Source organism: Lytechinus pictus, chromosome 12 (genome assembly GCF_037042905.1).
Source record: "Lytechinus pictus isolate F3 Inbred chromosome 12, Lp3.0, whole genome shotgun sequence".
Classification (NCBI taxonomy): domain Eukaryota; kingdom Metazoa; phylum Echinodermata; class Echinoidea; order Temnopleuroida; family Toxopneustidae; genus Lytechinus; species Lytechinus pictus.
Window position 1 is genome coordinate 10,589,612 of NC_087256.1, and position 25,156 is coordinate 10,614,767.

The 25,156-nt window shown below is 35.7% G+C and overlaps 1 long non-coding RNA gene across 2 annotated transcripts; it reads right to left on the bottom strand.

Moving 5' to 3' along the window:
* Positions 1–1,067: 1,067 nt before the first annotated feature.
* Positions 1,068–24,704, bottom strand: LOC135156155 (uncharacterized). 2 transcript variants are annotated; one of them, XR_010295305.1, is made up of 4 exons: positions 24,154–24,704; positions 23,907–24,066; positions 15,918–16,095; positions 1,068–9,562 (listed from the first exon to the last, which is right to left on the bottom strand). It is a non-coding gene; the product is annotated as an uncharacterized LOC135156155 (long non-coding RNA). The 2 variants fall into 2 exon arrangements; XR_010295306.1 differs by lacking the exon at positions 23,907–24,066 and having other exon boundaries at positions 24,154–24,685.
* Positions 24,705–25,156: the final 452 nt, after the last annotated feature.

The following is a 25,156-nucleotide window of genomic DNA, read 5'->3' on the forward strand; positions in this document are numbered from 1 at the left end:
GTTTAAAAATAGTTGGATTTTAAAAAGACTGACAGTAAAAATCTGTGAAAAGCTACAGGGGCAAGAAAATCCCTTAATGGTTGTACAAGGTTAATTGGAACGATTGGCACTTCTTTGAAACTTGGCAAAATTAAGAAACAATCAATGAACCAATTCCCTGCATGCATCTCACACAGGTTGCAGATATTGTTCCTGCATGACATCTTTGAATTATCATTGCAATTTGCAGTGATGTAAAGAATTAAAATATTGACATATAGAGAATGACAAGAACAAGGTGGATACGTGATTCGTTGCACAATCTCCCGAAGCCCAGCCAGTTTTTCTGGAGCGTTCTCTCGTCCCCTGCTGAATACATTGACTTCAATACCAGGGAAAAGAACTTGTAAACCTAGCATAAGATCACCTGTCAGGCTTGCCTGCCTGATGCCTGAAAGGTTGGTTGGTTGGGTAGCTGACAAGGTTTCCTTTACCCGTCCAAAGCACCAACCTTCAACAATACTCTTTCAACTGAGAATGACGGAGAACGATTGGAAACGGGAGGAGTAATATGCCACAACGAACAAGCATCGCCCAGGGAGAAATGTAAATTTGATGGCTTGGTCTGTGTGCAACCTTTCAGGTCATGGAAGAGAAGGGTAAGGAATAGTGGGCCCCCGGACAATGAGAGATATAGAGGAGTGAGAGGAGACACACACAAAACGATGAAAGACCAAAACGTAAAAAAAATTGAAGTGTTTAAAAATTGCAAAGATTGGTGAAGAGAATAAGAGGGTAGCAGAAACAGAAATAAGGAGAGAAATGAAGAAAATGAAACAGGAATGACATTGAACTTAAAAATTAGACATGAAAAATCAGATACAAATTCAATCATATTCAAGGTTAGAGAAGACAAATTAATATAAGGAGAAAATGATGAGGCAAAATACAGCATATCTGGCTCCCCCCCAAAAAAAAAAAAAAACTCCAGAAACTTTGAAAACAAAGAAAAACCCTCCAGAAACTATGAAAACTGAGGTACCTTCATTTCTGGGGAAAACTCTGAACATGTTGACACAATATGTGAAGGGGATACCTGTACCTACTTGCCTGAAAGATTCATTAAAGTATTTAGCTGGTTCATTAATTCTAAAATAGATGAAACCATACAATTGACACAAGGTAACTATGCATGTGTTCCTTTTACTTTATCTTCTTCACTCTGTCCTTAACTTTCCTTTCTTCTATTAAACTTTCTCCTTTTTTTTTTCTTCAACATTTTCAATCTTTTCTGTCAAACCTTTTGAAAGATTTTGTGCATGGACTCAATTTCTATTTCATATCTTGCTTGGTTATGCATCAAACTTTGGCCAAACCATGAAGATTTTTTCACAAGCAACAAATCATCTACAAAGATCACAAAAAAAAAGAACTGAGCCTTTTCAGTACATGGTCAACCAGGTTTAAATATGTAGATATCAGGAGTCATTCAGAAAAAAAACCTGATGTATTTTGGAACATTCGTGGTCTAGTGGTTCCGACTCTTGCCTTTCAATCACATGGTTGTGGGTTACAATCCAGCCATGGTGTCATTTCCTTTAGAAAGAAATTTATCCAAGTTGTGCTGCACTGAACCCAGGTGAGGTAAATGGGGAGTTAGAAATATATTCTGCATTAGTGTAGAGTACTGAAAGAGCCTTCCGATAAAATGATAAGGGCTATAATGACGAAATAATTAAGGTTTCCTTTTACACATTATGGAAGTATTTATTTAAATGAAGCTACTTGTTACTAGGCCTACATTGTAGGAACTAGGCCCACCTCCTTGTAAAACTTTGAATCATTATACCATTTTAGTGGATATAAAATGGAAAAACTTGACAAAAATAAACTTGGACAAGGTTAAGAATATTTCATTTTTAACCCTGCAATGTACTGATTATCTTCGAACTTCTGTTCGTTTACCAAGTGACCTCCAGAATCACTCAGTTCTGTATCTCATTGAGCTGGGGTAGATATAGAATGTCTCTTGCTCTATTCAGATAGTACCAACACGAATCAAAATGAATCATATCAATATGTGGAAGACCCACTATGACAAGACATGTGATTATTGGTGTCTCATCAAGAGGGGGGCAAGAGATTACCAGATTCATCCAATAGCCTCATGGCCTTGGGGGAGGGTTTCAGTAAAACACTTCTGGTAGAAGTTTGGGGAGATAACGGCTCAACAGTTTGGTTTCCATTTACAGTACTCATGAACTCTCACTGACCTTGAAGACTACACTAGCTAATCAGAAGCATTCCCCCACTTTTACTTTACAGGTACAGGTGTGAGCTTTCTAAAAATAAGGTAAGCCTATTGCTTCAGCAATCTAGAAAATATTAGATCCCACTGTGATTGGCTCTCATGCCCTTTCATGGGCATTAGATATTTTGGGTGCTCATTTAACTTTTTTCCATTTACATGGTACATGTAATATAGGAATGTGCGGTATGGGAAACTGACCTTGCCTAAAACATTGAAATATCAAGGTCTGATTGAGAAGGTTCCATGACATGCTCCGGCGAATTCAACGCACAAACAGAATGACCAACTTCAACCCTTGATGTAAAACTATACCCTATCCTAAACCTAAAATAAAACCCTATTGCAACCCTTACCTTAACCCTATATCTTTGACGAAATAAAGCCCGGAGCAATTGTCGCCGGAGGAAATGTTGTGTCAACGCCTAAGAATTACAAAACTAATGCTACAACACTGCATTAGCATGCATAACCACAGTATTCAGTACAGGTGTGAAATGCAGTCAGATATCACTCCATCCATCGGAAGGATGCAAATGTTGGTCATTATAAGAAGGAGAGTCAAAACCTATGCACATTTCATATGCCTTAGACACTATTCATTAAAGAGTAGGGTGTTCACCTAATGTATTACACCTGCCGGTCCTTGGCAAAACCAGGGCTCGATTTTAGCGGGAGCCCGGTGGCAAAAGGCTCCCTAAAACCTCTGCGGGCTCCTTAGAAAGTAATTGAAAAAGCCCGGTGGGCTCCCTAAGATTTTCTAGTACCAGCCACCAAAAAAGCAATTTCTTACCAGCACACTAATCCACGCTTTAATCTACCTAAATTATGTTTTCAAAATCATAAAAAAACCTTGAAAATAGCAAGTTTCAAATTGCTTAGCTGCGTCTTTTTTTCTGTGCCACGTTTTTCCACAAACATGGTACCTATGGAAAATAAGAATCGGGCTACACCGTTGCGAGAAACAGTTGCATGTACAGGGGTCCATTATCATTTACGCCGTGTGTAATTTCCAATGCACACATTTCCCTTAGGGATATCACGATTCTGTGTCATGTAGACTTCGGCTCTGCTTGTCAAAAGGGCGCCTATTAACATCCAAAGTAACTTACCTCGGTAGTGAATTATTCCTGAAAAATCATTTGTTTCATTTTTTCAAGGGAGGGGGTAAATATCAGACAGTAAATCATCAAACATGGCAACATCTGATTTTAGGAGGCCGCCGGATTTTACTCACGCACGCACTGACACTTGTGCAAGTCGGAGCTCTCTCTCTCTGCCTGAGCTCTGGGGGACAATTCGGTCAGTAAAGGCCTCAATGATGGTGATTTTCTGTTTCAGATATAGTTTACATTTCAGGTTTTTTTTTTAAACTACCAATAAAGTTGGAAGGTTTCTTCATTGTGATATATATTTAAGTTATTGATGAATACTTTTTCACCGAATTTAGACTCCCCCATAGAAAAATGCAATTTTCGTGGAGATCTGCGTTTTCAAAGAACTGCAGGAAAAGTTAGGGTACATGCATGTACATGTAAGTGCCTACATGTGACATACTTAGCCTGTGTGGTTTTTGTACTGATATAAACACAATATTTGGAGTAGAAATTAGATGATGAATTAATTTCTTTAACATATACATGTATATCCAAGTCCACCGCACAGTCGACACCCACACAAACACACACCAACCCACATCCATGATTCAGCATGAAAAAAATCAATTTTGTTTATGTATTTAATTTATTTCCTTTTTTTAATTTAATTTTTTTTTTGAGGGGGGGGGGGCATTAAAAATGAAAAAAAAGTCATTGAAGTCCTGAATAAATACAACTGGTGCTGATGATTATTAAACAAAAAACGTATCGTGATGGTGTGCTTTAATATTTTAATAAGTAATGACCAGTATTATGCAAAAAAAGGGATAAACTTGGGCTCCTTAAAACCCCTGCGGGCTCCCTAAAAAAGTGCTTGAGGAGCCCGGCTGGCTCCCTAAGAAAAAAGTAAAGGTCAGGCCCTGAAAACTATTTTTTTTTTAAGTACCAGTAGAAAACTACACTGAAAAGGTGGTCTGTACTGAAAACGGAAGAAGAATTTGCCAAAGGTGCAACAGCTAGGGCTACATACCTTCTAGACTGAGAGACCAATAATTCATTCAAGAATGGATCTAGAACAGTCTATTGGGGGTAATAGACAAACTGTCAAACTCATTCTCCCACACATCACTCCAATGCCGTTTGAAATCAAATAAATGAGAGTAAAGTACACATCACTTCAATGTATATTGGACAGAAAGATCTCTTCAAGAATTGAATGTCTTCACTGAAAATAGAAATAAAACAATGGTAAGACTGAAAATATATAAGATAATCAAGCTCATTATGCTGGAAAATCAAGGATTTCTTTTACTTGAATTATTGTTTCTTTAGAGCTATTGTGTAGGCCTGAATACTAATAAAAGAAAACATCTAAGAGACAGAAGGATAAAGACATATAATAGATAGGCCTATAAATAATAGGCCTAAAATTAAATTGCCTTTTGGAAATTTCTTGCTCTCGATAAGTGTCAGCCTATTCTTATAAAGCGTATTTAAAACATCAAACACAGTGCTCTAAAAAATCAGTGGGACAAGAGCTACCACCCAAAGTATCCAAAAGAATTTGATAACATTCCATTACCATCCTGCCAAGATAAAATACAAGATATAGGAGAGTAATATATTGGAGTGTGACATGGTAACAGGCTGACCCTGTATCCTGAAGCTTTAACATCCTCCTTGAATTACACCCAGCAGAAGTAACAATCCATTTGTACAGGTGTATTTTGCAACCATCTTTGCATCCCATACACTTCCCGTGCTGATTGGCCGCGGACGGACGTGAATGATGTCAATACATCAAGCGTTGCTTGAGAAATGACATGAAACAGCTTATAGATGCCATGTCACATTTAATCTCAATCCAATGGAAGCTGCGATGAACAAATGCAATCAACTTACCACAACTTTGAGGGGAGGGGGGGGGGAGATGCGTGTGCAAAATGGTAGAAAGTAAATGCAATCTAGCTACTCAATTTTGCTACACAAAGATTGTTTTCAAGAACAAGCTGCAACAAAATGACTTTAATAATATGTAAGACTAGAAGAAAAGACTCTTCTGATCATAAAGATATACAAAGGATTATCAACAAATAAAAGGAAATTTCATGTGTATGCCTGCAGTCATGTTGAAATGAGTCTCAGAATGGCTTGCCACTTACACATGATTTCTGACAATCGGAAGACATATTTAAAGCAATTCCAAATGCTTGGTGAATTGATTAGTTAGTCACAGTCAGCATCTGTGTTGTTTTTCTTTCAAAAGCCCAGATCAGCTACATGTACCATTACATCTAATGACATGCTGATTATCAATTCGCAAGGACATTATTAACAATACACATGATGGCACATTGAAACCAGTAAGTTTTCTAGAAATAAACATCTTCCTAAATCCAAATATCATCCTGAGATATCCATAATGGAGATGTTTGTCATGTATTCAACTGAACTTGATGACTTTTGGCCGACCTGAGTCAATGTCATTCATGCAACCAAGATGCACTCTCTCTTTCTCACACACACATGCAAACATGCAATTATTCCATATACATTGAGTGAAAACTATATAAAATAAACTACAATATTAAAGCTTAGTGTAGTCAGGAAAATATCAATAACACCAGGATTATTACAATAAATAACTTTTGTCTAACACTGGTCTGTTTACAAGACTATTACAGTGATTCCAGTAATAAACCCATCTGAGACGCAAATGGAACTAGGCCAAGCAAAAAAATTACAAAGCATCTAGCTTAACACGTTCCAATAATCTTCTTTTATGCATTTACATGTATATCAAAGAATGGAATTAATTAAACTGATGAAATTTGATACAGAAGAATGTTAATTACTGCATGGCTGCTACTGTACAGAAAACATTCTGTTAGCTCATCAGTTTAAGTGCAATGGTCTTGTTTAAATATTTTCCCAAGGTTCAAATCACAGCGACGAACAATACCAAATAATAGGCATATAATAATATTCATACAGAATAATGAAAAGCTATATGATTGCACCATTTTCAGCATTGAAGAAGAGCATTTAATAGAAGAAAAGCCTTGTACATACAGCTTTGTATTCATGTACATGTAAAAAAGTTATATAAAAAAAAACACACCGAAGAAACTATACATGCATTTATCATACATGTACGAGGCAAACTCTGTAACAGCAATATACCCCTTGCCTCCCCCAGTCACAAGTGAATACATCTTAAGTTTCCTACAGAGCTCAAACATTCATGGTCAAGGGCTCAATGCAGCAATCTCTTTTAATGTTTGCACAAGACATCTAGCCATTCATATGCTGATCTCATCAATTTAAACATTTAGGTGAAACTGGTGCTTAAAAGGTCAAACTTCATGTAGCAGGGATGTGAACCCACTTGGTCTGTACCACTCATCCATTCCAGTGACTTAACCACTGGTCCACACTCCACAATATAATTGCCTTGAAACACAGAATGTGTGCTTAGCAAAAAATTCACTTCCTTTTCCAAGGAAGTCTAAATACAATCGACCATGAATGTGCTTGTAAAATAAAATCCTTTGCTTGAATAATGAGGTTAAAGTGCAACAGGATTCAGCGATTGTTAGTTTCAAATTTTCAAATTTAAACAACAGTGTGGGAAAATGAATGTTTTTGTACAATGTGTAATCGGATCAATAGGATAATGTACTCCTGAATGGCAAAATTCATGCATGACTTGGTAGCACTCTTGTGGTAATATACATGATTCACTGCATTCTAATGAAAATTAAATTGTCAATGAACAATAGTGAGGTATGTCAAGAAATTATGAAATTCATGGTTAATTACATATTATAAGCCATACAAGTGCTTTAAATACATTTCAGAGACTTAAATATTCAACAAAAAGGAATTAATTACATTTGAATTACATTCTAATGCAGGCACATACATGTATTCTCACACCACATGTTAATATATTTGTAAAATGATGGAATACAATGTAATAAACATTGTTAGCATTATCACCAAACAAATATGATCCAATAGACTGATATCACCCAACACAGTCATTATATCATACTTGAATGTTATCACACACATCAAAACAGTTCACAAATAGATTATAGAATGAAATGATTCATGAATATTACTGAAAGGTTGCAATATATAAGAGTTACATAGTCAGTTATTATTGATGATCACTGCAAGTGAACAGAAATGAAAATTGTTGTTCTCAATAAAAAAAAATCCTACAGTGATTATCATCAAATATTATTCTTCATCATTATCATTATAAATATCATTACATGTATGGTGTTATTACATTATGACCATTATTTCGTTTTGTTTGAATATTTATTTTATTATTATTATTACCATTATCTTTATTTTATCTTCATCTTCATCAAAAGAATGTCAAGCAAATGTAAGTTTTATCATTTTCTGTTGGGGATATGATGGGCTAATGTCAAGCTCTTATGAATCATTAACACTATCAAGTTTGACAAAAATCAGCAAAAGCATTGGTATATATGTTTTTTTAAAGGTCAAGTACACCCCAGAAAAATGTTGATTTGAATAAATAGAGAAAATAAAACTAGGCTGAAAATTTCATTAAAATCGGATGTAAAATAAGAAAGTTGTGACATTTTAAAGTTTCCCTTATTTTTCTCAAAACAGTGATATGCAAAACTCAGTGACATGCATGCAAATGAGACAGTCAATGATGTCCCTCACTCACTATATCTTTTGTTTTTTATTGTTTGAGTTATACAATATTTCATTTTTTACCGATTTGACAATAAGGACAAACTTGACTGAACCATAATGATAACTCCACATGTTCAGAGAGGAATTAATTGCTGTTTCACTTGAAAATGAGAAAATGAGAATATTTCATATAATAAAATACAAAAGAAATAGTGAGTTGATGATGTCACCAGTCTCCTCATTGGCATACCGACCAGGATCTGTTTTTTTTTTCATTTAGGAGAGGGTGTGAAATAATTTGTCTGTTGATATACTGTAGGTACTACAAATACCACTTTCAGTTGTCTGACAAAATAACATTTCATTTATTTTTTTGTAACTCAAGATACATGGGAAGCTGTTTGCATATGTCACAAATTAAAATCTTTGATGGATTTCCCTTAAATCTTTAATATCTTTTAATTATTATTTTTTCTATTTTTACAATTAACTTTTTGTCAGGGTGAACGTCCCCTTTAAAATAAGTTTAGCAATCAAATAACAAATAAAAACAATATTAAAACAAAATAAACACAATACCCCTTCATTTAGCAAAGTTATCATGTTGTAATAAAACACAAAATTTGAAGTGTGTAAATTATAAAACCACCTTTGAGTGGAGCAAGTTCAGAACAAAAGGCTCAAACATTATAGCAGCAAATTGTTATAAAAGTTTTTTTTCTTATTTAACAATATTTTAGTCACAAGTTGGAATCAGGAAAAGACAAAAGAAGTTACAAAGAAAATTGCATCTAGATAGAAATGGTACTGCACATGTTTAAGAGAGTTATCTTTCCAACTAATACAACAATGAGAATATAAGTTTAGAGAGAACAAATAGGAACAGGAGCCTTCCACCTTTATTACAAAATTAAAGAGATGAAATGATGAATTAAATAATAAAAGCAAAAAGCATGAAAAACATTTAAAAGGCATCATTTTTTTCCGATAGCTTACAAAGAAAAGGTAGGGATGAGAAATATTGAAAAAGAATCATAACTGCACAGAAAAAATATGGGAAAGCATGCAACATTTGAAAAATGAAAGCTGCTATACATGTAATATTCTTTTGTGTTAAATGAAAGATAATTGAAAATTCCATGAAATTTTTACAGAAATTGAAATTTATAAATTATATTCACTGAATTGCAATGATTTTCATTTATTTTGTATGGGAAACAACATAACAGAAAGGAATGGGAAATAGGAAATTATATCAAAGTAAGAGAATGACAGCAAAATCAAAAATTGAAATGTTAGTATGAAATGGCAAATCAAAACAAAACAGCAAAATGAATATGTAAAGAATTAATAAACACAAAAAGGTGTTAGTATAAATCAAAATAAAATAGGTAATGTGATTGATACCTCAGCAATTCCTAAGGGTAGTTTTCACAAACCCAAGGAAGAGTGCGCGGTCAAGGAACGAACGGCTGGCTGATCAACAAAACAGCTGAAAGAAAGGGGGTACATTAGTGTTAACACAAATAAAAATTATAATTTATCGTTAGCTAACAAATATACCAACACTGTTTAATCTCAAAAAGAGTTAAGAATTACACTTGCCTGAATCATAAAACCCAGTGGGGCAAGTACATGTACATTAGAATTTTAAATAATTATGTTTTATTGTCAGTTTAAAAAAAATGCCAACTCGATTTAATTTCAAAATTAATCAAAATATAATAATCTGTAACTAAATTATGGAACCCATGGGGGAAACTAATCAAAATTCATAATCAACTTTTATTAAGCATACATGTACATGTGGACATGCAGAATGTGTCTCGGGGTCTTGACTGTTAAACTGTGGAAAACAGCTATGGAAAATTTGGGAAACCTAAAGCTCTTCATATCTTGATACAATACAATTTTCAAAATACATTCAACTATACATGTAAGTCTTTTCTTTTCATGGGGTGATAATTGGTGAATATCCTCAGATTTTTTGATAAGTATTGATAATTATATTGACCAGAAATGTACATGTATGTACATGTAGCTACCTCATACATGTACATTTAATTTAAACTAATTTCACCTAAAAACCTGTAGTTTAGTGTGGATCGTTTCAATGCAAAATTTTAGAAAGTAAATTATGAATAAAGGATTAATAGTACATCAGTATAAATCTTTATCATTTCAAATCAAAGTCAGTATTGCAAAAAGCAAAAGGAACAAGGATCAGAAATTTATTAAATGGGGGAAAAAAAAGAAAAAAAAAAGGTATTAATGTAGTTCTACATATACAGTGTGTCTTACTTGGCCAGAATCTTAACTTTTAATAAAAACCTACTAATTGTAACAGGAATAGTCATTTATTATACAAACAAGTGGAATGCCTCAGGCGGTCTCACCTGCATCACGCGATTCAATATAGCAGCAGTGCTGACTTTGAAAACTACTAAAACTCGCACAAGATGTTCAGTGATACTTGGTTACTCTTATGTACACGTTTTATGAACTACACTAATACACTTACAGAGATATGATGGTAATTCAACAAATACCCCCAACATGGCCAAAGTTCATTGACCTTACATGACCTTTGACCTTGAACATGTGACCTAAAACTCGCACAGGATGTTCAGTGATACTTGATTACTCTTATGTCCAAGTTTCATGAGTCAGATCCATAAACTTTTAAAGTTATGATGGTAATTCAACAGATACCCCCATTATGGCCAAAGTTCGTTGACCTTTGACCTTGGTCATGTGACCTGAGGATGTTCAGTGATACTTGATTACTCTTATGTCCAAGTTTCATGAATCAGATCCATAAACTTTCAAAGTTATGATGGTAATTCAACAAATACCCCCAATTCGGCCAATTCATTGACCCTAAATGACCTTTGACCTTGGTCATGTGACGTGAAACTCGTGCAGGATGTTCAGTGATACTTGATTAACCTTATGCTTAAGTTTCATGAACTAGGTCCATATATTTTCTAAGTTATGATGACATTTCAAAAACTTAACCTTAGGTTAAGATTTTGATGTTGATTCCCCCAACATGGTCTAAGTTCATTGACCCTAAATGACCTTTGACCTTGGTCATGTGACATGAAACTCAGGCAGGATGTTCAGTAATACTTGATTAACCTTATGGCCAAGTTTCATGAACTAGGTCCATATACTTTTTTAAGTTATGTTGTCATTTGGTGTTGACGCTGCCGCCGTCGGAAAAGCGGCGCCTATAGTCTCACTCTGCTATGCAGGTGAGACAAAAACCTAAACAGCAAAATCAAATTAATTTCTTTTCATTTATACAATAAAAATAATTAATATTAAAAATATAGATATGTGAGTCACAGAAAATAAACTACATGTACATACATGTATCAAACGTTTTACGTCTTTTTAAGAACTTAATACATCTCTACTACTTTAACCTGTTTACGATAATCTTAAAAGATCTAGCATGTGTTCAATCAACAATCTCATTAAAAAAAAACCTCTTAAATACAACCGAGGATCGGAGTATTTCTTTGAAAAAGTATGTTTCTTGGGTGAACAAGTGAATGCTACACCTACATGTACCTACAGTACTACATGTACCGGTATGTAGTTTCTACATAAAGGTTAGAGAAAGGTCACACTTACAGTACATGTAGATGGAGGATTCCAAACAGGAATTCAAGGTTTTGGGTTCATTAAAGCTCAATTTGGTATCCCTTCCTTATTACAAACCCTTGTTCATACATTGTATAAATATAGATAATATACATATTTTTCACAGTCAAACAAAAGACAGTATATAACGTTTTTTTTTTTTACATTCATTTGAATGCCTCTGGTATACTATTTACAATCTGTATATTAATTATTACACTAATGCTATGTCAGGCCACGTTATATGGGTCAGGTCTAGCCTGATTCAGTGCCTGACTGCTACTAGTGGAAAGTTCAACAAGATAAGACACAGAGACAGAGTGAGTAGGGTTGAGTTGAGGCTCATGTACATGTATGCCTCATTTAACAACAATATTTATCCTTGCCCCTGTTATTTGAATAGTACATACAGTAGGCTATAGAGTAGACCTTACATTGTGTACCACAATAAATTTAAAGATATCATGGGCATCATTGCCACAATGTACAGTAGGTGTTTAGATCAGCTTGATAAATGAGACATGATAGCTTGTTTGACTCGGTAACTTTTTTTGTGTGTCTTCAATGCAATGAGTGCCACAGACATAATGTAAATTTTTTGTAATTCATTTCATTTTAGGACAGCAGCAATGGATTTAAAAGCCCTAAAACTTATTCGCAATCACTCCCTAATGTCCCTGTTACATTTGCAAGAAATGGAATAAAACTGGAAAGAATTGTTTGATACCAAAAGCCTAGCACAAGTTTGGGGGGGGGGTGGGAGGAATCCTCTTCACACTCCAACCAATAGAACAGGAAGTGATATCCTGGAACGAAGCAGTTCCCTCTCAGTGGTGTGATGATGAGACCAAGCCCCTCATTAGCACCTATTTCCTATACATCCCAGCATCAGTTACCATTGACAAACTGACCTATACACCTATGTAGGCACACCTACCTCTCCGCTACACAAGTAGTACATGTATGTACACCCAATATTGCAGGCCCACTCAGTACTCATACCATTTTGTTTCAAGAATCAAGATACAGTGCATTCTCTATTAACTTTAAAAAATGGTACATTGTAAACAACTCTCAGCTCTTACTGTACACTTCAAGTACAATACAGTAGGAACATGAACTATTCACGAGACCAGGGATTTCTTTTAACATAAATATTTACCCATATTCACTGTATTTAATGAGAAAAAAATAATTATGCACAGGTGTGCCTATATGCTAAAAAAATAATTTCATTTTAAAAGTTTACATGGATTTCAAAATACAGCTACTATACTTTCAAGAGTGTCCAACATGTACTGTAGGTTAACAGGTTGTTCTTGTGTACATCATCACTTTATACACAGTCATACAAGTACATACACAATATAAAAAGTGAAGATATTATCACACACTTGTGTATGTACATGTATATAAATCTTATTGTATATCACATGATTCATTATCATACTTGGCAGGTATCTACTTGCTTTGTTCTACCCATCATACTTGTACACCTGGTAGAGAAGACTCCACCTACCTTGAAACGCTATTCTACAGGAAGTATGAACAGGGTCAAGGAGTGATTACAGGGGAGAAGGGGAAATACCCAGCTTCCTTCGCACCCATCCGTGTGGAATACGATTCAAATGAAGATATTCCTGGTTCTCCAATCACGGGTCAAACCCACTGGCCTGGACGTCCTACACACTAAACTTTTCCTCTGGAATGTTCTTTATTTCTCGTTCTTGGGATCAATTCATCGACTTGGCCCAGGCACAAGATCAAAGTCTACTCATTTTACGCAAGGTTAAACTTCTCAAATCGCTAGCAACGTTGGGGAGTTATCATGCCATGCTCACATGTTCTTATATTTCTATTTACATTTGTACATTAACATTACAATACCATATCTGTCATTTTACAAATTGCAGGTCCAGGGATCTGTTGGGAAGGGGGTGGGACTGCTTTAAACAGTTGAAATAAAGTAATTTTACCAAAGGTACATGTACATTGTAGGAGCAATACAAGACACATCACTGAATCTGCAATTTTGAATTTCAAAATTTGCATTAAAAAACAATTATGAAAAATGCTATTAAAAATTTGCCACCTTTTATCTTTCTTCCTCCTTCCTTCCTGTTTTTTTTAATTCATGTATAATTTGTGGAGAGGAAGAACATCTTGATTATCCTAAAAACAAAATTGTGGATAGATTTTTCATTTAAAGGACAAGTCCACCCCAACAAAAAGTTGATTTGAATAAAAAGAGAAAAATCCAACAAGCATAACACTGAAAATTTCATCAAAATCGGATGTAAATAAGAATGTTATGACATTTTAAAGTTTTGCTTAATTTCACAAAACAGTTATATGCACATCCTGGTGTTGGTATGCAAATGAGGAACCTGATGATGTCATCCACTCACTATTTCTTTTGTATTTTATTATATGTAATAGGGAATATTCTATTTTTCTCCTCATTGTCAAGTGAGACAATGATAATTCCTCCCTGAACATGTAGAATGAGCATTGTTTAATACTATATGATTCAGTCAAGTTGGTCATTATTGTCTAATCTATAAAAAAACAATATATTATATAATTCAAACAATAAAAAAAGAAATAGTGAGTAAGGGACATCATCAACTTTCTCATTTGAGTTGTGCATATCACTGTTTTGTGAAAAATAAGCAAAACTTTAAAGTGTCATAACTTTCTTATTTTACATCCGATTTCGATGAACTTTTCAGCATTTTGCTAGTTTGATTTTTCTCTATTTATTCAAATCAACATTTTTCTGGGGTGGACTTGACCTTTAACTTCGTGGAACTCCCGTCCCAACATTAATGAGCAAATTAAAATTGGCTAAAGTAAATTTCTAAAGTGAAAGTTCCTACATGTATGTTGACGTTGAAATAATAACATGTACCTAAAATTCATGTCCAATCCATTTCAAAATGATTTTCAGGTTCTTCACAAACTTTTATTCATGTACATTTGGGAACAAGATAAACTGCCAATGTATCAATAATTCCTTGGAATATTAGATGGCAACATTCACCACAGGAATACAATATTTCTATGGAAGGAGGTAGGGTAGGGCTATCTTGGATATGTGCCAGACGTCTCCTAGGCAGATGTTCTTCTTTCTTGGAAGGTTACAGACTGGTTGTTATAATCTCTATAAACGAGGGTTAAATTGCATCATACATACATGTATGTCATGTGTTGCAAACTTAAAGATTTCAAATGTCTCATTTCAAAGATTTCTGTAAGTATAAAAGAGCACATTGCTGATAGTAGCGCAGATACTTCCAGAAATAGCACAGATACATATTCCCTTCACACTCAATATCCCGATTCTCGCTCTCTATGAGTACAAATTGTATCATGGGGCTACTACATAAAGCTGTACTTGTATGATTTTTTTAATAAGATATGTTCTTGTGCTACATGAGTTCCCCTTTAATATTGTACTAGGTACAGTATTAAGAAAAGTGGGAGTGGACTTCTTATTTACAGTGTTACTCTAAATTTTGACTAATGGAAGAACAAAATTTGCGTTTAAATGCTCATTTCATTAAGACCAAATTTAAACTTCAGCTGATTTGAATTAGACTGATTGCATAATTCTGTTCCAGTTGTTTGCAGACAGGTTTAACTGTATGAAAAGCTTAATAGAACAGCCCCAGCTGTCTTCCATGTACATGTATGTTGGCCTAAAAGTATAATCTACTACTTCCTTGACATTACCTGATTGGGAGTATTTCACAATTTTTAACACTTATAATAAAGGAGTGTGGTGACAGTGATCGGATAATGTAGCATTTGAGCAGCATTGGTTTCTGTTTGGGTTCACAAAGGAACCAAATATCAACTAAAAGTCAACCAAGGTTTCAACTATTAAATACAAAATGTCAACATCTGTTACAAGCATGCCATAATGTCCATTGAACTTAATAAAATAAATTAAAAAATAATTGGTCAAACAAGTGCGCACAAGTCAACAATCCAACTGAAATCGTAAACTGAAAAAAAAAGAATAACTTAATGATAAGAACTTTCATTTCCAATGCTGCAAATAACGAACAAATCCAACAAGAGAGTTCCCCAGGATGGCCCTCTCCTGGCCGACATGCAGGCTAGGTATCCAGGCACATCACATGGAACGTGAAGGGGGTGTGGGTTTGTGTGTGTGTGTTTGTTTACGCTACCTGACCAACAATTGTCTCTTCAGTGCGGCCAATGGCCTCCAGCCACCTCTCACGCAGAATGGCTGGACGCTTAGGAACGCGATAAAAATGACGGGGGTCGTCAGTTCCCTTGTAGCGAGAACGAAACTTGCAATTAGGAAAGCCGCATGTTGTAGGCATGACTCGATGACAGGCCTACCTGCAAGTGGAAATAAAAAAGATAAAAAATTGTAAATTTATGATCAATACTTTTATATTGTTAAAATATCATTCATGTACAGTACATGAGTACTAAAGACAAACTGAAGAAAAATGTAAATTTCGCCATGCTTTACATAAACCGCACATCCAAAGATGTTGCAGCTATAAATAACATCCCGCCAATATTTTGGCAGCAGCAGAGGAAACAAGCATAACAATGCCCAGCCCCATTCAAATTTAACAAGACGATTTTAGGGCCTACTAGAAAATGTCACCACTAATTTTGGAACTCGGTTTTTATGAACTGAAGTGCATGAAGCGATTCTCTTTTGTGTGTCTGAAAGAATGTCATCTACATGTACAATGTACATACTGTACATATATTGTGAAGCTACCAGCCCAATGGTCACTGCCATACAATGTTCAGAGCGATAGCTGAGAAAACAAGCTCCTTGAAGATCACTGGACTAAATGTACGTGCAGGCAGGGCCAGAGCAATGAGAGAGAAGGCGGAGGGGGACTGCCCTAAAATGAGCCCCCCCCCCCCCTTTTTTTTCACATAGTGGGGATGAGAATTCATTAAAAAAAATTGAAGGGAAGAAAAGGAATATTTAAACTAACTGACAGGTCTATGCCAAGTACAATAACTCTTTTAGACCCTAATTTCCATCAGGGGGGGTCATATCCCCCCCAAAGTATCCTGACACTGTCCCAAGCTGTACAGGTACAGGTACATGTACATGTACATATTCATGAATAGCAACATGTACATGAACCTGTTCACGTAGGCCTTCATTATCCTAGGGCCTAGAATAGATTGCCACTTCAGATATTAGATGATCTTCTGGCAGCAGGACCTGCCTGCATGAACTTTATGGCGATCATCCCCCTTCCCCATTCTAATATGTACTTCAGGGTTTGGCAAGAATGCAGAGAGTCCCATTTTTAAAACTCTTTGGTACATGTATGACTCAGCCTACATGTAGTATCAAACCCACAACCTGCCATTGAATCTTAAAATGTATAGTTTTCATGTATCACCAAGCCTTGACTCTCTATCTGACAGCTTCAAAACTTTTCAAGAAAAGAAGATTCCTTGCATATTTTTTTGTACATCAGGAAAGAACAAGGAACTGGAGTGATGGACTGTGAGCTATTTCCTGCATTCTGCTTTCTTTGGGCTATAACCAAATAATGCATTTCTACAAAACAGGAAATCAGCTTTGGCCCAAATGATTTTCAATCTTATGAGACGCACACTGGCAGAATATTCCTAACCAACATATTATTTTAGTGTAATAACTATTTTGAAATCTTGAAGAATGTAATTATTGTAATAGAAGATGATGTTCTACATATTGTACATTGACATGTACATTGGTGATCATCCAAATCAGAACAAACATTATACCGGTAATTAATGATTGAAGAACAAAATGGGATTGGTTGGGAATATGATGAAATTTTACAAAATGATGGTGTAATTTTTTTTTTAAGATCTCTTAAAAGTTTTGTTAATCCAAAATGAAAATGAAGATAAACATGTGCAGACTGGAATTTTTCAAACCTTTTGCAATTCATACGTAGTCACTGTTATTTTTAATCTTTAGTGTAGATTCTAATTTGTATGGTTGCCTTTTTATTGTCATACATGTGGCAAAAAGCCATTCATGCCTGCAATTACATAGTAACAGGCTCTATAATTCTTTGAATACAGGAGCAACTTTGAAACAGTTTAAAAAACAAAATATAATTTGTCCTCTATAAATGCAGTACACAGTTCTTGTTGCAATTTATGGGAATATTTTCTCCCAGTAAAGAAGGATGTAAATAAAGCTGGATGACATTGAAGAGGCCTCCATGATTTGGATAGTGTGGGACTGAGTGACAATAACAAACTGGAAAGGAGTATTATCTGGCCTCTCGATCATGTTATGACTCAGCCGAGCAAGCAGTTTAACTATATTCCCTATGAATCTCAGAGAATCAACAAGTCCAAGGTTCAAATCCCCATGGATCATTTCTATTGAGGTTTAATATAAAAATGGGGGTACCAGAAAACACCTTTGCCTTGTAAACACCTAAAAAGAGAACTACTGTGTACATGTACTTTTTAAAATAAAGTTTATCACATCAGTTGCACTACAATTTTGAGATCTTTGACAAGGAGGCTACTTGTGCATCAATCAGCATTCTAATATAAAAGGAGAAAGTATTACACTGAAAGACAGCAAAACACACCAAAATTGAGAAATAAAAAATGACATTGCAGATTGCACCCCATATTCCAATTTCCAAGGTTAAATAAAAATAGAACCCTGGTCTTACATTGTAGATCGAGCTGGTGCTTACAGCACTGTGTGCATTCAAGGAATAATGTAATCCTCCAGGGTACATGTACATGTACCCATTCACCTCACCTGAGTAGAGTGCAGCACAATGAGGATAAATCACTTGCTATAAAAGGAAAACATGCTTTCATACTGGCTGGGAATTGAACCTATGACCCTGTGTTTGAATACAATAGTGGGAACCACCAGACCATAATGTACAAGAGTTGCACACTAAAGGTGGTTTCAAACCGCCTCGATCACAAGAATCCCCGTTAAATTACGAGAACTTTTTTAGGCTGAAAAATACCCATTAATTATTCCTGCATTCACACCGCCCTGAAACATACCCTTCGGGATAAGTTCCTGAAGTTACGAGCATGCGCAGTATGGTCTGATAAGCAGCAAGGCGCGAAATTCAAAATCACTAGCCCAGCAGCAACCCATGCACGGCGCCCGCGCCCAACGACACGCTGGGCTAAAAGTTCCCGTAATTTGCTTTCAGACCGCCAAAATACCCACGACCTTGGAAAAATCCCCGCGAAAGTTCTCGTAATTTCGCCAAGTACCTACTATTTATCGGGTATTTTCTTTCGGGGATATTACGCGTAGTTTGCTTTCAGACCGCCAAAATACCTGGTATTTTCTGATCGGGGTAAATTTCCCGATCAGAGAATACCTGGAACTGGCGAACTTCGAGGCGGTCTGAAACCACCTTAATTCATAAACACTGCTGGTATACATGTAAATGTACAGGTGGGCCTACATGTAGTATATGTATCTACTATCGTATAGTCCCATATAAATATATTGTAAACCACAATAGTTTTTGCTATATAAACGAGCCTTTGTAACAGACATGCCTATTCACTTAATAATGGTGTGATCACTGTGAAAAGTCTGTGATGAGTATAATATTTCCCCCATTAACATTTCCTTCCTGAAAGTAGCTCACCAAGGTAAAGGGGTGTCTATTGTCAATCTCTCAAGAGTAAGACAGAGACTATTATGAAATAGCCTTGGAGCATAGCCACAGACTCATCAAGAAAGCAACACAAGGCTACAAATAAAGAAAAAAAACAAGACAGTCTATGACCTTTCTTAAGAAATGAACAATACATTTTTCTTGAATTTCTTCAAGCCTGACCAAAGAGTTATAAGTACATGTAGGCCTACCTAATTCCAGTGTGTACACAATATGGGAGAATGATCTTTACCATTCTCATAGAGAAGACAATTCCGAGGTTTACATTTTTCAAATAGCCATAATATTAACCACAAATTTTCTTGTTCCTTAAACAATCTCTTTCAATCTTTCAGCATTCTGATTCCTTTATTATTTTTTTTCTTTTCACATAAATCATTTCACTATCAATGTTTATTTCTCATATTATTAAGTCTTTACATTTCCCAATGCATGCCTACATGTACATTTGTGCACTGCAACAGGTGATAAGCCAATATGCCAATTTGAACAGTGAACAGCATCAGCTTACGACTGCTCATAATGGAGATCTTGACTCCTTACCCATGCAATGCAGTTCTACAATAATACCCATATGATGACAATTAGGCCTATTATAAATTTACTTCTCTTTGCAATTTGAACACTTGAAGGTCCTAAAACTCCAAGCTATAATTTTGCATAGAAACTAAATGATTTAATTACATTTCCAACTTCCAAGCATCCTTTTCAAAAAATGAAAATCAAATGGTAATAATTTCTTAAACAAAATATCATAATCATGTATTGTAAACTTTGGTTTTACACTATCCTAAAGCACAAGGACCTGTGCTGTGGCAAGGTAAACCGTGTGATAGAGCTCCTTGGAGTTCAGTTCCTCTTTTTAGACAGGTAAATATTTCTCAGAAATACTGTTGGAAGCTTCTCCACAAGGCTCACATGTGTGACTAGGGTAAATGTATGCAGTGGGAGACAATAAAATAATGCATAGCACACAGTCCCTAGCCGTGGCAAGGTCGCGACACTTAGCAGGGTCATTTAAGGTCAGGCAGCAGACATACAATCCAAACCTATACTCAGTGAGTGGAGGTTTCCCTGCCAAGGCTGGAGCATCAAGCATTCTCCACACATGTAAGCTCCATGATGTGAGCAAGGGGACTTTATAAATTATAACAATGGTTCCAAAGAAACCACTACCGTAATTCATGAACATGGCTAGAAAAAATATATATGATGGTATGACTACAGTGTGGTACAATGTATATCATGAAGTTGATGAAATGCCATGTGATGTGACCCAGCAGAATTTTGGTCGAAATCTCTACAATATCAATTATCGTGAAGTCAATCAAATGCCAGGTGACAAAACAAAATTAACCCATTGGCTACCATTTCTCATACATACTGTAGGCCTACATGTATACCACATAGGTCCACTGAATAGGCAATGGGTCAATGAAATCAGCATGAATAAATGTGTGTAAATCCACTTAGAAACTTTTTTTTTCAATATTAGCATTAATTGTGCAAAATTGACACAATTATGAAGCATTTATTGCCCTGGTAAATGCCAAGATACATGCGGACACAGACTCAAAGTTCTACTGTATGCACTATGCTCATGAAAGCAAATCAGGTCGACCTACATGTACCCAGTCTTCACCCGCAGAGGGTGGTATTAAATGAAGACAAATGTCTTGCAAAAGGACAACAGTTTATGTAGTTCCATGGAAGTGGAGGGATTTGAACCCCTGACCTCAGGATTCAAAGAGTGAATAGTCAGTCATTCAATCCGTTTCAAAAGTGAACAGTATTCAGCACCAGTGTACAATATACAATGTAGTACACTTGTTGAGTTAACAACACTGACTATACATGTACTTTGGAATGTACAGCATATATCTAAACCTATCGAGCTACATGATGTACAATCCAGACGCTACAGCATGCCTTTCATGCTGGCACAATTATTATGACCTCTGTCCGGGGACAATCTTCAGGATAACGAATTACATGTAGTTGAGGTCAAATACAAAAGCTTGTTGAAAACAACAGCATAACACTGACAATTTACAGTAGTTAAGATGCAGGATTTTGGAAGATTAAAATTTAGTCCATTGCAGATTGCTAGTGTATTAGATGCCATTAAAAGTATGATTGAGCCCCCCCCCCCCAAAAAAAAAGGACTTTATAATGCTAACAATAATATGCAGCATTTACATCTACATGTAGCACTTAATACAATGTTTGTAAGTGCTGCTTTTGCCTTTGGCAGAATGTGGGCAGCACATGCGACTAACAGCAAATAGCTTGTTAAGTTCTGGCTTTTTTTCTCAATGTAGATCTACATGTAGGCCTGAGTGATTATCTAATGCATGTATTCTTCATGTGCAAGCATTTAGTAAAAAATAATGCTATGCACTTTGAAGCAGTCTACAAAAAGATTCATTTTCAATTTCAATCAAATTTAAGCCTGATTTTATTTTACATGTACATGTACATGTGAAATTACTCATTTTAATTGAATTAACATAATATTGTGTAGGCCCATTTGCGGTTCGATTCAAAGTTCTTAAAGGACATGTCCAGTCCACCCCAACAAAAAGTTGATTTGAATAAAAAGAGAAAAATCAAACAAGCATAACACTGAAAATTTCATCAAAAACGGATGTAAAATAAGAAAGTTATGACATTTCAAAGTTTCGCTTAATTTCACAAAACAGTTATATGCACATCCTGGCTGGTATGCAAATGAGGAGACTGATAACGTCATCCACTCACTATTTCTTTTGTATTTTATTATATGAAATATGAAATATTCTAATTTTCTCTTCATTGTCAAGTGATACAACGATTAATTCCTCCCTGAACATGTGGAATTAGCATTGTTTAATACTACATGTATATATGTTTCAGTCAAGTTGGTCCTTATTGTCAAATCTATAAAAAATGAAATATTGTTGTATTCAAACAATAAAAAACAAAAGAAATAGTGAGTGATGGACATCATCAACTGAGTCACCTAGTTGTGCATATCCCTGTTTTATGAAAAATGAGCGAAACTTTAAAATGTCATAACTTTCTTATTTTACATCCGATTTTGATGAAATTTTCAGCACTATGCTAGTTTGATTTTTCTCTATTTATTCAAGTTAGCATTTTCCTGGGGTGGACTTGACCTTTAAATTGTGTCTAGTTTTAACTTAAATATTGTTTTCTAAAAATCTTTTATTTTTTTCTTTAATTCTTTTATTTCAAGAATGAAAAAATTTGACAAGAAGATTTTCTTGCAGATTTGGTCAAATAAAATTGTTACAAATAATGGGCTTTTGGGGGTCAAAAAGTTATTGTTAGATTCTTTGAATTAAAAAAAACTTATAACCCTCCTATCTTTGCAAAGTTCCAAGGTGTTGGCCAAGTCTCAAATAAAAATGGATTAAGGATGATGATGATTACCGGTAATGTTTTTTTAACCTTGTCTGGACAGACCCACTGAGAGTAAACATAAGAGATCATTTGGGTGTGGAAAAGACCCACTACGAACAAGATTTTAAACGCATCACACAATTTTTTAATAAGGTTACAGGCTAAATAATAAAGTTTATCCCAGGGCTTCATCCAAAGCCATGCACGGCCAGTCTTTGATGATTTGGAATCAATTATTGGTCTGGGAACAGCATTATAGGCCTACTTGGTTTGGGTATTTAGACAGAAGACCATTCTAAATTAACTGACTTTCTCCATAAATGTAAGACTGTCCAATAATACTACATGTTTGTCTGCAAACTGTTGTGTTTTTTTTCTATCCTGCTGACAAGACTTCTGGATCTTCTCTTTTTTTTAATTAAGGCATGCATCTTATTTCTTTTTGGCAATGATTGCAAATAAATAATCCTCACTATGACATCTGGGGGCTGTACCCAGGTAGTATTAATAATACTAACCTCGCACTAGTGTGAGTGTACCCAGGTCCCAGCAAATCATTCTTAAGTTCCTTAACCAAGCTTACAGGTGTAGCTTGAAATAAATTTAAACTGCAGCTTTCTTTTATTTTAGTCATTATTACAGAATAAAAATGAGCTAGTACTTAGTAGTACAATATGCAACATGTGCATGGTATTAATCTGTCTATCATAACATGTATACATGAAGAGAATAGACAATATAGAAAATTAATCCAGAAAGTAAGAACAGTTTTAAAAAGACCCAACATCCATGCACGTTTAATGTTTCCACTCATGCACATGTACTGTAACATTGACACGGTTAAATACACTCACATACCGCCAGCGAATGAGAGGAAGAGCATGTTGCATTTGATCTTCCGCCAAAAATATTAATATTTTGATGTCTTCGAAGAACATACCACAATAAACAACTGTATAATTATCAAGAAACATATCCGTGTGCACTAACTCCTCAAAAACTAAATGCTTCTTTTAATGTGGATAACTCATGGTCAACAAACGTGAATTGACAATATAAGCATGAAATTATTTAAATAAACGAACTCACCTTTCGAGGAATCTGGCTAAACAAAGACACACAGTTGATCGCACGAAGCTACAAGCCGCGACCGTTTTTCAAAGAGATCGCACTGTCGGGATTTCTCGCGGTGGCTGGTTGTGTGGTATACACACTGCGTACGTGGACGAGTTACGAATGGAGTGGTAGCCTGCTAAAAAGAAAGAACCTTGTGTGAAAAAATCCCACGTTAGTTTATCACAAACTCCCAAGCAATTCTCCAAAATTATTTCCTTACTCTTTGAGAACACGCCCGTCCATTTGAATCGAATCCTTCAATGGTTGGTCGTAAGCAGTGACTCCTTTAGGGCAAGTTCATGAATATTTCGCCGTGGTACTTCGCGTTACGGACGGGGTCACAAGTGGAAGAACCACACACCAATAAAAGAAAGAATGGTGTGCCGAGACTTTGTGTATGGGGTGTACGGTATGCTAACTCAATGGAAGTAGTTCGATCATGTGTGTAGCGAAGAATCATAAACTTACCGGCTGGACTACAAGCGGGGCCGCTTCCAGGATACAAGTCGGAGACTGCCAATTTTACAACTGAATGCAGTTAGCGGACTCGTCACCAAAATAATGACTAAAATTTGATGAGGAAAAACTCCCGCTTCCAATAGTCAACAAGAAAACTTGTAGCTTGGAGTTATAAACTTAGGGATCGATTAAGGCAATCATTTATTGGTAGTTTACAGACCCAATGTGGTATCTCTTTATCATAAATTATTTACTCAGTCAGAGTTTCCCTTGGCGCGCAGCGGGAGATGGATAATGCTGGTATCTTGGCCCTAACTTGTTTGTAGCGAGCAATGCATTGCACCAGGTAGATGGATGGATGCAGTTTCCTTGGATACTAGCGAAGAAAGGCGGGGCGCGGCGGTATAGATACCATACCGTGGTGATGCGGGATGCGCACTGTCGGAGCTGATGTACGGAGACTTACTTAGATAATAGGACCTACTGATAAGGTTTGAATAATAAAGCTGTGGAAGAAAAATAAGATGCGTTGCGAGGGAGGATTGGAGGTTAATGATATCCATCCAGTCAGGGCATCATATCCTAAGGACCCTCGAACGATAGGATAGTTTTCCGCTGCTAATGAGTTGCTGCTAAAAGAGGTGGATGGTATATTAGATCTGAAAGGCATTGAAATATTTAGAAGAGACTCGATCGAGCCTTGCGATGTCTGATTTTTTTTATCATGGGTGGCTAATGACTTCGGGGGAGAAATGTAATTACAT